Below are 13,852 nucleotides of genomic sequence, written 5' to 3' on the forward strand. Positions count from 1 at the left end.
TTGACGGCATGGTTGACGGGACATTTTTGGCATTTTACACGGTGAGCATCTGAGCTTTTTCCATTTTCAGAATTGTTTTATACAGTGTAAATACTTTGCAGTCTATTTTCTTTTTGTTTTTTATTATAATTTATATTTTTTCTCAAGTATAACCGTTAAAATTTTAGTTATATTCATAAACTAAAAAACTTGTTTGGTTTTTTAAAACTATTGACAAAAGATAGATAATAAAGTAAGAAATTTGGATGTGAAAGTTATGTCTACGAGATTAGTTTCAAAGGAGAAAAGAAAAGTTATCAAACTGATCTTAATTTCTAGTATTTCTTTTAACTATTAAATAATTATAAAATTTGAAAATTTTCTAAAAATTTAAGATAAAATATACTTAGGTAGGTAATATTTTGAAGAAGACTATAGGGATTTTATATATATGTATGAGTACATTTAATTAGTTACTAAGACTTTATTTTATATATTAAATGAGTTAAAAGTATAGCACATATCAAAAAGTTGGTTGAAGCTAAATCTTTTCTTCGGTTATTACTAAATACTAATCAATGAGTACAATGCACAAATGGAAATGAATTCTTTGGCAAACATTTTTATTTCTACTTAGTTTTCTCGTTTAAAATTTAAAATAACATAACCATTTGATAATTATCTCTGTTCTCTTTTTTCTTTTTCTTTTTCTCTTAACAAATGTTTTTAAATTTGTGTATTACTGCCAACAATATCAATCTATTGGCTTTTTGCTTCTTTTTTTTTTTTCTTTTTAAGAAGATTTTTATCTAATCGAGTTCTTTAGAATAAAATGCTAATGTTTTTTTTTTTTTTTTTTTTTTTAAATTTAAAATATCTTTTAGAAAAATAATAGAATGTATAAATATGTGTAAAAAATAATAATACAACAAATTTGTTGACTAATGTGTAACCGGTTGTGTTTGAAATTTTGAATGGAAGGATAATGGTAATGGACCTAATGGTAATGGAAATAGATTCTGTCCACTAAGGGTAAAGGGGTTCGGTTTGAAAATTTTGGAAGCAAAATGATTTGGGTTTTAGCTTTAATTTTACTCTATCATTTGACCAAAGAAATATCGTTGCCAAACTCCATCGTCCTAAATTTATTCACCTTGTTAACTTTTCTCAAACAAAATTATACTTTTTTTTATCTATCTCTTCCCCTAACCTAACATTCTTTCATTTAGAGCTTTTTAACATATGTTTGGAGCCTTGAATTGAGTTTGTTTTTTAACTCAATGCAACGCAATATGTCATTCAACATAATATTTGACCATTGAATAATATTTGACCATTGATTTCATAAGTCATTGTTAAATATAACTCAATTTTACAAACTCCAAAAGTGCTTACTATTAAGTTTGCACATTAATGGAGAAACTCAAATTTTCCCTTTTTCTTTCTTTCTTCGTATATAACTCCACGTGTTAACAACCTTCAAGCCCTGGCTCTAACAGCCATCAATGACATGCTTCAATGACTACCTTTTGCAGCAAAACTCTAAAAATTACCTTCGCCAAAGACCACTTTCGATAAGCATCTCCAACGACAACCCAACTACAAAACCAACCATTGTCGTGCAACCATTACTACCTTACTCTAAATATACTTGCTTTAACAACCATCTCCAATGACCAAACTCCGACAATAATTCACCTTTGTTAATTAAATTCGGTAGTGAAGACTGCTTTCGACAATCATCTCCAATGACTACCATTTAACTTCCAACTTCGAGTGACTACCACTTTTAGCAACCAATTTTGACTATCAACCTTAGTTCATCAATTCCATCGATCATTTCCAACAACTAATTCAATCCACATTCATACATTTAAAACAAATGTGGATCCTATATTTAGAGACGGTGATGCAATTTCTAAAATTTGAAAATGATAGAATAGTTTTGAAAGTAAAATCTAAAATTTGATATAGAACATTTTAAAGGATAAAAGCTAAAAGAGAAAGCAGCATCAGATTAGGATGAAAATGGAATTAAAAATTATTATCCATAAAAGAGCTTTTATGAAAGAATCTTTTTACTTACCTTTATCTTCTTTTAACTTTATGATATTCTATATAAAGTCATTTTCTTTTCATTTACTAATTTGCAAGGGGTGTATCCATATATAATATTTGAAACAATAGATGTTTAGTTAGTGTAGTATATCATTACATCAAATTATAATGTCATGAGAATTAAACATTTGATCTCTAACAAAAACAAGAACATATATATCATTTATAATTGAAACAAAACAAACATAAATAGTACTCAAATCAGTCAAATCTGTAAAATCATTAAAATTATATAAATTTAGTATAAACAACTCTGAAAAAAGAATACCTTAACCAACCTTATTTTTCTTGTTTGTAAAACAAATATACCAAAAAAATATATATATATACACATTTTTAATTCATAAATTTTGATTTGTTATTAAATTTTTAACAGTCTCTTTTAAGTTTTTTTTTTTCTACAAAATACACACATGTAGTACTTGAATTTTAAATTTGATTTCAATTTAGTTTTTAAATATCAAAATGTAACCTGAATTTTTTTTCTTCAATTTGATTCCTAAATTTTAAGATTTATACTTTTAATAATTATTTTTTACTAAATACTCGTTTTCAACTTTAATACTATTCTTTTAAAAAAACATTTTCATCTTTAATATTAATGTATTTTAATTAATTTACAATGGTGGTAATAATTGTAATAAATCGAATTTTATTAGTTTTCGTCATTGTTAAAATTAAATTTATAATTTCATCTCGGAAATATTTAAAGTATATTAATCAACATTGACAAATGATCGAAAGCGAGTATTTTTTGAAATTTCAAAATTAATGATGTAAATCTTGAAACAACTGAAATCAAACTGAAAACTAAGGAATAAATATTTAACATCTTAAACCTAATAACTAAACAAAAACTAGATCCAAAATCTATAAAAGTATATTTTTCTTTCAAAATAAACATGTTACAGTGGTACTAACAATTACACTTTAAGAATTTTTAGACCCTTTGCATAAATAGTATTTATAAGCAAAAAAAAAAAAAAAAAAAAAAAGAATGTGTAATACAAAGATAAAATAATTGCATTTATATCACAAAAATGGGCAAAAGATTAAAAAACTCACTTCTAGCACAAAAACTAATTAATGGCATCAGTTGTTAAAAACTGATATATTATCGATGAACTTCACCGATAGTTATTAATGATAATCTTAATTTGAGAAATGTATTACCGATAACCATCACGCATAGCTAGTTGCTATCAGTGATGGTCAATTGTAATTAGTAATAGCTGTTATCATCAATTGTAATTAGTAATAGCTGTTATCAATAATAGAAAAACATATGTCGATGAAAACTTGAAATTTTAGAAAGTTTTACAGGTTGTCATGTGAATATTTATAAATATTTTAGAATTGTATAGTATTTGGGGAGGATAGATTTTTTTTTTTTTTTTTTCCTTTTTGATATAATTAAAAAAGAAGATAAATATTATAGTTATTTATTATTGATTTTTCACATTAAACGTAAAAGAAGAAACATGGTGTTACTTCTTTAATAAAGTGGACCCACCCCGGCCAATAAAAACTGGGCTGCTATGCTTACATCGCATTTATATCAAACGTACAATCTTTTCTTTTCTTTTCTTTTCTTTTCTTTTTTTTAATTTTTTAACTTTTCATTAAAAAAAAAAAAAAAAAAACATTTCTAATAAGACTTCTCGTTATTAGAAAAATCCAAGCATGGTTTAACCCATACATTGGAATTCGGATACGAGGACATCAATCCTATTCTAAACTTGGATACTTAGTCCCTAATTCACACCATTTCTTCTTTTACGAAACAATATGAACCTTTTGTTACACCAAACACAATAATCCATAACCAACTCCTTCCCTTCCTTACACCACTTTTTCACTGCATAACTCTACACTTTCCAAATGTTTCATACAAAGTACTCATCTAATTAAGATATTTTTATACTAGTTTTTTGTCCAACCTACTACACTTCATGGTGTCTAACTTAATACGAATAAATGTAAGTACTCGATTATTTACTCTTCCATTTTGGAGATGTCAAATGAGACTAATTTCCAACTCTAACAGTTGTAAGGTTCCATACTCCGGTTATTTTTCGATTGGTATATATTCATTGGCTTGGTCGCTCGACCCTCTTTTGGTGTACACATCCTCCCATGCCTCTTCTTACCATCTTATGGGCTTAGGCCAACCCATCAAACCTCAACATCTAACATCAAAACCTCCTCCATTTGTTTCTTCTACAACATTTGTATGTTTAGAATTAAAGACCACTCGTTGAGTTGTTGACGATGTTTATAAACTCCAAATAATTAGACTCAACAAAGATTTGAGGACAATGGTGTTCTTGATGAGAATTGAGATGACCGGTAGTAATTGTAACACAATAATCTAAAAAAAATATATTTATTTATTCATTAAAAATACTCTCATAACACGCCTAACTCAACTGATATATGACATACACTAGCATTGAGAAATATATAATCTAAATCTCTCACTATATATGGTACGAAAAAAAGGAGATAAAATTGATTAAGAGGCGTTTGGAGCAAAAAGTATGAGTTATTATAATCATATGTTATTACATTTAGGTAATAATAATTTGTGTTTAGATCGTAGATTATTTTAGTTTGAATTATAATAATATATATATGAAATGTAAGCTAGTTTAATTTGAAGAGTAAATAGTAAACATTGTAGCAAAAAAAAAAAAAAAAAAAGAAAAAAACTAAATGAAAGGTCTTGAAGTAATGTTTACTATAGTTAACTTGAGACTTTCAAATAATTTTGATCGTACTGTATTTGACTCAGAAGAGTCAAAGAAGAGTTTGAAATACCCCCACCTTACTTGAAAGTAAGGGGCAAGAAAAGTAAATAAAGGTTAACCCATATAAGTTGTATTTAGCTGTCAATTAGCTTAAATAAGGCTAGAGTTTATATTTTCCTTTCTTATTTTTTACACTTTCCTTCTATACTTGTTTGTATCTTTGTGCACATTTAGCATCAATTAGCACAAATTAGGCTACAATTTACATCTTTCCTTTCTTATTTTAAACTTGTATCTATGCGTATATTTGGTATACTTTGTACAAATCAGATTTCATTCAAAAAGAATATCAAATCTAATATTTGATACGGTATATGTATATATAGAGCTTTTCAATTTTTCTTTTTGTTTTTTTTTGGTTGGGAAAGATATGTTGTTCTCTCCAACACCTACGTTTTGTGGGCCTTTGCTTTTCACTCATCTATTTCGTGGATCTTTTAAATTTTTTGTGTAAATCCCAACATTTATGAAATTTATTTAGACAATAATTAGTTTGACTTGTTTTTACTCTCCTACTAATTCAAAAGGTATTCTTATGGGTACTTTTTCTATTCAAAATATTTATAACAGATATGGTAGACATCAATGGATTTTTATTATTGACGTCGAATCCTTTGATTTATGGATATATCAAAAATACCAACGTATATTTTCATACTTGATTATAGGAGAGATGCTCGACAATGGTATATTTGAATTGCAATGCTATCTTGGACACCACTTTTAGATGAAAGATTTGGATCCCTCGGTTATTTATTTGGTTGGAGGTTTCCTCTCACTTTGTTGGATACTAATCTATCTCAAGTAAAATATGCATTTTATCTACTAGCTCAATGTGGTATTGTAACTCTGCTACAACATCAATGCCATTGAATTTGAATGTTCTCCCAATTTCAATTGAAGGTGTTCCTCTATCGGATCTCACGTGTATCGACAACTTGTTAACAATCTTCTTTATATATTTTTTACTATTGCCTTAGTCTATTTGGCTACTTTCAATATTTTTAGTAAATTTCATATTTTCATTCAGTTCGTAGTTGCTTTTCATACCATATATATAATATCTTCTCTACAATATGTTAAGAGTACTCCTTGTTTATGGACTTCTATTTTTTTCACAATTGTCTTTAGTCTATTTGATTACTTTGACACTAATTGAGTTGGTGATCCCACACCACAAATTACTGGTTTTACTTGGATGATCTTCTCATTTCTTTTCGTAGCAAGAAACAATGACATTTTAGTACATAATCTGAATATAATAGGTGCGCTTGTTGATGACTACTTCAAAGTTATACTATGGCTTCGCTCATTACTTGCAGTTATAAAACTCTTTAACAACTCTTTGACATTTTACTCTCTACTTATACTATGACTACCTCATTATGATAATTGAAGCACATGCTATCTTTAAGTTTCTCACAATGATATTATCCATGAATGTACTAAACATATTGAAAGTGACTAATGTGAACATAATTTAAGCACTTTAGGATATTGAATTTCTTGTTTGTAACTTTCCTTGTCTACTTGTATTATTTTGTATATTTAACCACACCTTTAGACATGTTATATACAATCTAAAAATATCAATAAAATATTCAAAGAACATGGTATCAGAGCTTTTGACCTAGACAACGTCGTCGCCTCCTCCCTAGATCTGCATGACTTCTTTTTCTACCTCCTCAGATATACACAACTGTGACTAGATCCATTCAAGATGTAGGCTCAAACCCATTCGCGTCTTCGACTCAAACTCATTCACGTCTTCGACTCAAACTCATTCACAACTTCTACTCCAATCAAATCTGCTTTGCACCGATTCAGACCCATTCACGTAAAGAGCCATGTTCAAATCCATTCACGTCACTCGTTTAGATCCGTATGTCGTGTTCAGATCCATTTGCGTAATGGTCTATTTGTGCCTCAAAATTTGGTGTCCAATTTTAGATCTAATTCAACTTGTCAGTCCATTTCATATTTAACGTTTTTGGATATGATTTGATCCGTTGTGTAGATATATGGTCGTTCCGTTTTTACATTTTTAGATCTAGCTCAGATCGGTCACTTTGCTCTGATCTGCCACTATGTTCACTCTTCACTACCTTCTGTAAGAGTCGTGCACCTGCCACATATACGCTTAGATCTGCTGCTATTCACTCTTAGAACAGTTTTGCTCTTAATGGAGAAATATCAAATTATTGGTTCCTTTAGCACTATTATTGATGAAACCAATTATCTTACATGGGCCAATCAAATAAAAGCTTTTCGATTGGACAAAATTAATGACATATTGATATCGATGACATTTTTAAACCAAAACCAAATTGGACAAAGAGAATGTAGTCAGTTTATTGATCGCTTAGAAAATTGAGACAATAAGAATCACCAAAGTATCAATTGGTTTGGTAATATGTCTATCTCTGCTATTCATGCTCAATTTCCTGTCTACACGCTTCACAAATCTATTGGTTTGGCTCATTTTTATCAACTGTAGAGTACCCTTATCAGTCTCTATCAAGTTACTAGTCAGTTTGTTAATAAATATGTAGCAGTTCTTCAACCCATCTGGACTCTCGGGATTAAGCTAATTACATTGCAATGCCTTACCTTAGTTAGATGCAATTATTTAGGAAATTTTATTTGTGGAAAAACGTCTTGGCATCATTCCCTCCAAATAATCAGATGTCATCCCACCAGCAGTTGATAACTTGTAGAAATACATGTTATTATGGCATTTTAGGTAAAACAATGAAGTCTAAATGCATGATAAAGTGCCAAAAAATGCGTAGCTTTTACTACAAATTCATAAAGATAAGAGAATACAACTTACACAAGTCTCCATGCCAGATTTACTATGCATTTTAGTGTTTTATCACTGAATAATGAAGAAAAAAAGAAATATAGTGAATCGCAAGAAAGCTGCCTTTAGCGTCTGGCAATTAACTTCACTAGGTGATAGGTCACATCTCAAGTGGACAGATTCACTAAAAGACAAGAATGGTAGTTAGAGTTGACGTGACTTAACAAGGCTGCTTTTGGCACTGACATGCGCAGAAGAATAGAAGCTTCCCGCTCAAAGTTGCCTATAAAAGACCTCTATCTCTACCATGTAAAGGAGGTTTGAATGGACCAAAAGCTAGAGAGCTCCGATAGGTTTATCTCCTTGAGAGTTGACAGAAGAGAATATCTCTTACCCTTTTGTAGAAACTCTTCCCCTCTTCCCCTTCTTTTAAGTGAGAGCTTAAAGTGGGATTAGAGAGAGAAACCACCATCTTTTTCCCTAACTTGTAAAAGAGCCAAGAAATGATCACAAGGCATTTTACGGCTTGGCTCCCTTCTTTACTTTCTAGTTTTGTAATTTTAATGTAATGTTTGACTTTTACATTTCCATAGCTGAAATACCTACATCAATATCAATACATTGCATATTTATTCATTGTCTTTCGATCATCTTTTTACTGTTCATCTTGTTGAACTATTATAAGTAGTTTAAGTTCATGATAAGTGCTTAATAACATATCTTTACTTATAAGGTCTATTGCATTTAGTTGAGCTTGACTTCATCGCTTGGCCAGCATTCGTCGCCAACTGTTCAAAAGAGTAGATAGCAAGGACATAGCTAAATGCATGTAGAAAGAAATTTGGAAACAAACTCCACTCTGGCAATTGACTTCCATCATTTGTGTCTCAAAAAGAAAACAAGTGTGGTAACTTGGCGCCGAGAGGTTGCCCACCTTAAAAGAGAGGCAATGTGACTCTTATAAATAAATCAATCTAGATAACTATCGCCTAATTTATCTTTATCATTTGTATCCCGAAAGGTGAGAAAATGTGGCGTTCAAGCACCGAGAGGTTGGTCACCTTACTTAGAGATGGTTAAGTAATGCCTATCGCATCAAGGACCGTCACATGGTTTAATCACTTACAATGCGGAGACCTTTCTTCACATTTCTTTAACGCAAGTTAGTTCATTCTCCATATTCACACCACTTCATGTCACCTTCTACAGAATCTCTAATGTAAGTAGTAAAATTAGTACATATACACACACACTTATGTTTTATAATGTTTAAATATTTTTATCGCCTGGAATGAGAAGTAAACATTATAACTGAGATTGATAGAAATTCCCGGTTTTCGACCCTAGCTTACCCAAGAAAGTTTCCTCAAAAGAGTTGTGGATTTTTAGTTATGAATTTTTAAATTGAGGTTATGCTTCTGGATGAAAATGAGTTTCTGGGCAAGTTGGTGGCTGGTTGAGTGACATAGTAAACTAAGTGAGATGGGCAGACGTTTTGGTGATTAGAGAGGTTAATGTGCGTTGAGGCTAATGCTGGATGCACAGCCTGCGCGCAAGACAAGCCCTATGCGCTAAGGAGCTACACGGGACGCCAAGCATGTGACCAAGTGAGGCGTGTAGTGCGACTATGTGTGAGGCTAACACGCATGACCAAGGCCTGCCACCCACCCTCTACGCGTTAACATGTGTACAGACATGTTTTTAAGGCCTTTTAGTGATTTTTGGAATTTCAATGTACACTTTTGATATTTTCATAGTTAAGGAAAATAAAATGGACTATTTTACCATTATTTCAGGTCAAGAAGAGATCGGACAAGTTTATAGACAAAGGACTTGAGCTTGTATCTGTGAGTGAAAAATGAATTTATTAAAGTGAATTCAAGCATGTTTCTTAAGCTATTGTTTATGAATGGTTCTAAGTAAATGTTTAAGTGATCTATGAATAGTTTTTCGAGCATGTTATTGTTTCAAAGTATTTATTCAAGCATATTGCTTATTGAGAAATGTTTAATGCTTACTGAAAATAAGTTTATCAAGGTATTATGTGATCTAAAGACTCTTTATGCAAAAAGGAATCTTAAAGAGGAGTAAGGTTATGGTTTTATAAATCTTTTCTCAGAGCGAAGATCTCAAAACAACCCTTAACAGGGTAGGATAAGGGGCACCAAGGACAGGTAAGGACACTTATCTGTAGGAACGAGTTAGGGACGCCTATCTCGTAGGAATAGGGATTGGGATGCCCATCTATGATATTTAAGGACGAGTTAGTATCGAGTAATCTCTACCATCTCGTAGGAGTAGATACTTAGGTTTCGAGCAGGAAAAACAAGGATTTAAGTTATTGTTTCTTAAATGTTTATGAAGTTCAAGCATTTATGTATTGTTCATCGTTTACTGTTTCAAAGGTTTTGTGATTTATGTTTTGAAAATTTTATAAAAAGTTATTTAGAAAAACAATTATTCACTGGGCTTGTTTAGCTCATACTCTTCAAAATGTTTTTCTACTTTCCAGGTAGAGACTGTGTTCTCGGTGCCTGAATCGTTGCTATCTGTCAGCTAAAGGATTTTGTTTTATTATCGTACATGTCTTGTTGTTTTATACTTATGTTCTGTTGGTTCTTTAAGGTATCCGACTTAGGTTTGCAACGGTTGGTTTTAGGTTATGTAAATAAAAATCATGTCTGTATAAACTTATATAAAGTTTGTTCGATAAAGATGATTTTATCCAATTGCGTTTAAAATTTATGAGTTAGCTTCCGTTGTTGTTTACTGTTTAAAGATTAAGGTTTAAAGGGTCAGTTGGTGTCGTTCTTAATGAGGGCGATATCGGTTGGCTTCATGCCACATCTCGAGCCAAGCAAGGAGGTGCTTGGGATGGGGTGTGACATTATTGTTCGAGAGAATATTAACTAAGGCCTCATTTATAAACAGGTGGTGGAAAGGTTGCAGTAATATAATCATTTCACTGAATGCATCTTTATCATAAATATTGTCAGAAATGCAAGTATGTGTGTCGGCAAGGCACCAAGAGGTTGCTCGCCCTAACATAGGATGAATTATAAATAACGTGAATAAATAGATTATATGTAAAGCTTTTTGTAGGTTCAAGTATTTGCATCTCTAAAGGTGAACAAGTATGATGATGAAGCACCCATAGGATGCTTTGCCTTAATTATGAAATTAGCAGAAGCTCTATATCGCATCATTGAACTACACTTAACCTTCGTATTGCGTCACATTACATAGAACATTCCTTCATTACTCTCACCTATTTTTACTGAGTTCAATTGCATGTACACTAACCAATTCCATACCCTTTCATTTCACTTCACACTTAGTGTAAATAATAGAAATACTAGTCAATACTGAAACTATATAGATACCGCATGAAATCAACTTACATGTTTTAATCAAAAGTCATATAATTTCCTTGTGGTCGACCTTGGTTATCCAGAAAACCTCTTTTTTTGCTTATACTTGGCTAAAAGAGAGGAAAACTTGTACTTGATTAACAACTTATTAAAATTAAGCAACGTACAAGTTACTGTCTGCCCTTTTTATCGCATGATCTTAGCTTAGTCGCCTAGTTTAAGTCGCATACTTAGATCTTTAATGTTGTATCCACAATAACATGATTCTAAATGCATATATATAAACAAACAATCATCTACCACAGGTTACTGTTTCTATCTAAGGGACTCTCTCATTTCTTGGCGAAGTAAGAAACAAAGTGTTGTCTCTCGTTTCAGTACTGAATCAAAATACCGTGGTCTTGTCGATGCTCTTTCAAAACTTTTATGGCTCTGTTTTCTCTTTGTTGATATGGGTGTACCTTTCCCACCATACTTCACTATGACAATCGTAGTGCTATCCAGATTGCCTCACAATGATGTTTTTCATGAATGTACCAAGCATATTGAGAACGATAGTCACTTTGTTCGCCACTATTTTTTGAGTAGCACTCTTCTTTGACGCTCTATTTTCACCACTGAGCAACTTGAAGATATCTTCACCAAAGTTTTGTCGTTGTGAAGTCAGTGCGTACCATACTCAAGTTGACCACTACTCTATCACCTTGAGTTTGAGGTAGAGTGTGAATGTAATTGGAGCAATTTAGGATATAATTGGATCCTTATTTGTAACTTTTCTTGTCTAGTTATATTATTTTGTGTATTTAATCACATATTTAGTCATGTAATATACAATATGAAAATATTAATAAAATAATCAAAGAACAACTAATATTTTATTTGTCACCATCAATAGTGCGATGCTATTCTTTTACAATCCATCTCTACACTATTGAACAATCAACCAATACCTTCATTAAAACACACAGTTTCTTCTAGTCGTTTCATTCAATTACTTAATAAACCCAAAGTTGATAGCTACTATGGATCGAAGCAAGGAAGAGAGTTGTATTTAGTCGAATTAGTATCATTTAGGTAGAATTTCTATTTCTCTTTCTTAGTTTCATACTTTCCTTCCATAGTTGTATCTTTTTATATATTTAGCATAATTTGTACAATTAACATTTCATTAAATAAGAATATGGATGAAATTAAATATATCGAAGGTTTTTTTTTAGAGTTCAAAGCTAGACTTTGTTTGAGTTTTGGATTTGTATTATCTTATGCCATGGAAGTCCAAAAATTGAGCTGTCAGTGTAATGAATGACTCCTTAAGTCAATTGCTTGTCCAAACAAAAGTCCTTTGAGATAAGAAATTATATAATTAATGATCTAAATGTCCTATATGAGGGAAAATTTTTAATTCAATAATAACAGCCTCATCTTTTTCTTTTAAAAAATAAAATATTGTAAAATAAATTTTGAAAACTGATCCATCTCTCTTATGGAATTTATAAATAAAGTATCGAAGCATCTTATAATATTTTATCGTCTAGATGCAAATAATAAGAATATTCCCTTATGTATACCACATTTTTACCTTTTTTTTTTTAAAAAAAGAAAATCAGAAACAACACTATTAAAGGAAAAGGAAAAAAGAAATTTATAAGATGGAGCTAACAAATTCTTTTTTGACAAGAGAAAAAGAAATCAAATTTAAAATCCTTAGAGATTATTCCCAAGAATTTCATGATATATATATATATAATTGAAGATAAGAGCAAGGTTTTCAATAATTTCTCTCTAGCGGCCCTAAACATATTTTATTGAAATTTTCATATTAAAAGCCATATAAGTAAATTATTTTAAAATAAAACTTGCATAAACTTGAAGGGTGATGAGTGTTAAGGCAAAATAATGTATTGATGGGGAAGCATTTCCATGTTGTGCATGTGCTTCTTTATGTGTATATGACCCTTTTCTTTTTACATGGATTTTATGTCTTTTTTGCTTTAAAATTGGGTTGCTAATGAAAATCCCAAAGATAGTGGGAAGTGGGAGCATATGGTAAAATCAAAGTGACTTTGATTTTTAATTCTTTCACATGTGTGTCCACTACTTGAAAATGAAACCTAAAGTACAAAAGCTATTTCGTCCATATTTATTTGTAACCCTTTTTTTCTTTTTGTGTGGATGATATTTACCATTTCATGAGCACCCTCACATGCATGTAACATACATTATAGGAAAAGGATATTCAATTTAATGATGCATTTTGTAAGTTATATTTATAGTTATTTTCGAGTATTAAAAGGGAGAACGTTACACTTTATGCAATTTGAAATTCAAAGAAAAGGCTAATATTTTATGGAAGTAATCAAGAACAATAAATATAAATATAAAATTATGAAATTGATGTCGAGGTTTTTATCTTAGGCAACAACTTGTGTATATGCAATTTAGAATTGAGTATACTACATGTCATTTTATTTTTCAAGTTTGTTGAATAGTTTTGCTAAAGTAATAATATTTTATTATGCCAACTTGAAATATATAATTCAATAGTTTTGAAGCATTAGCAAAAGAGGTAAACGTAAAACATTTTAGTACATCCTACCCGCTGGGGGTTACCTTTTTCATATTTCTAAAATAATAATTTATCAAAAATATTGGATATCAATTTCTAAATATAATAGAAAATGATATATACTATTATACTTCTTTCTTTGTCTATCAATATGAATAGACACCCATGAAAATTTATCAAATTTATATTTAACAAAATATGAAAT

Source organism: Cucumis melo, chromosome 11 (assembly GCF_025177605.1).
Source record: "Cucumis melo cultivar AY chromosome 11, USDA_Cmelo_AY_1.0, whole genome shotgun sequence".
Taxonomy (NCBI): domain Eukaryota; kingdom Viridiplantae; phylum Streptophyta; class Magnoliopsida; order Cucurbitales; family Cucurbitaceae; genus Cucumis; species Cucumis melo.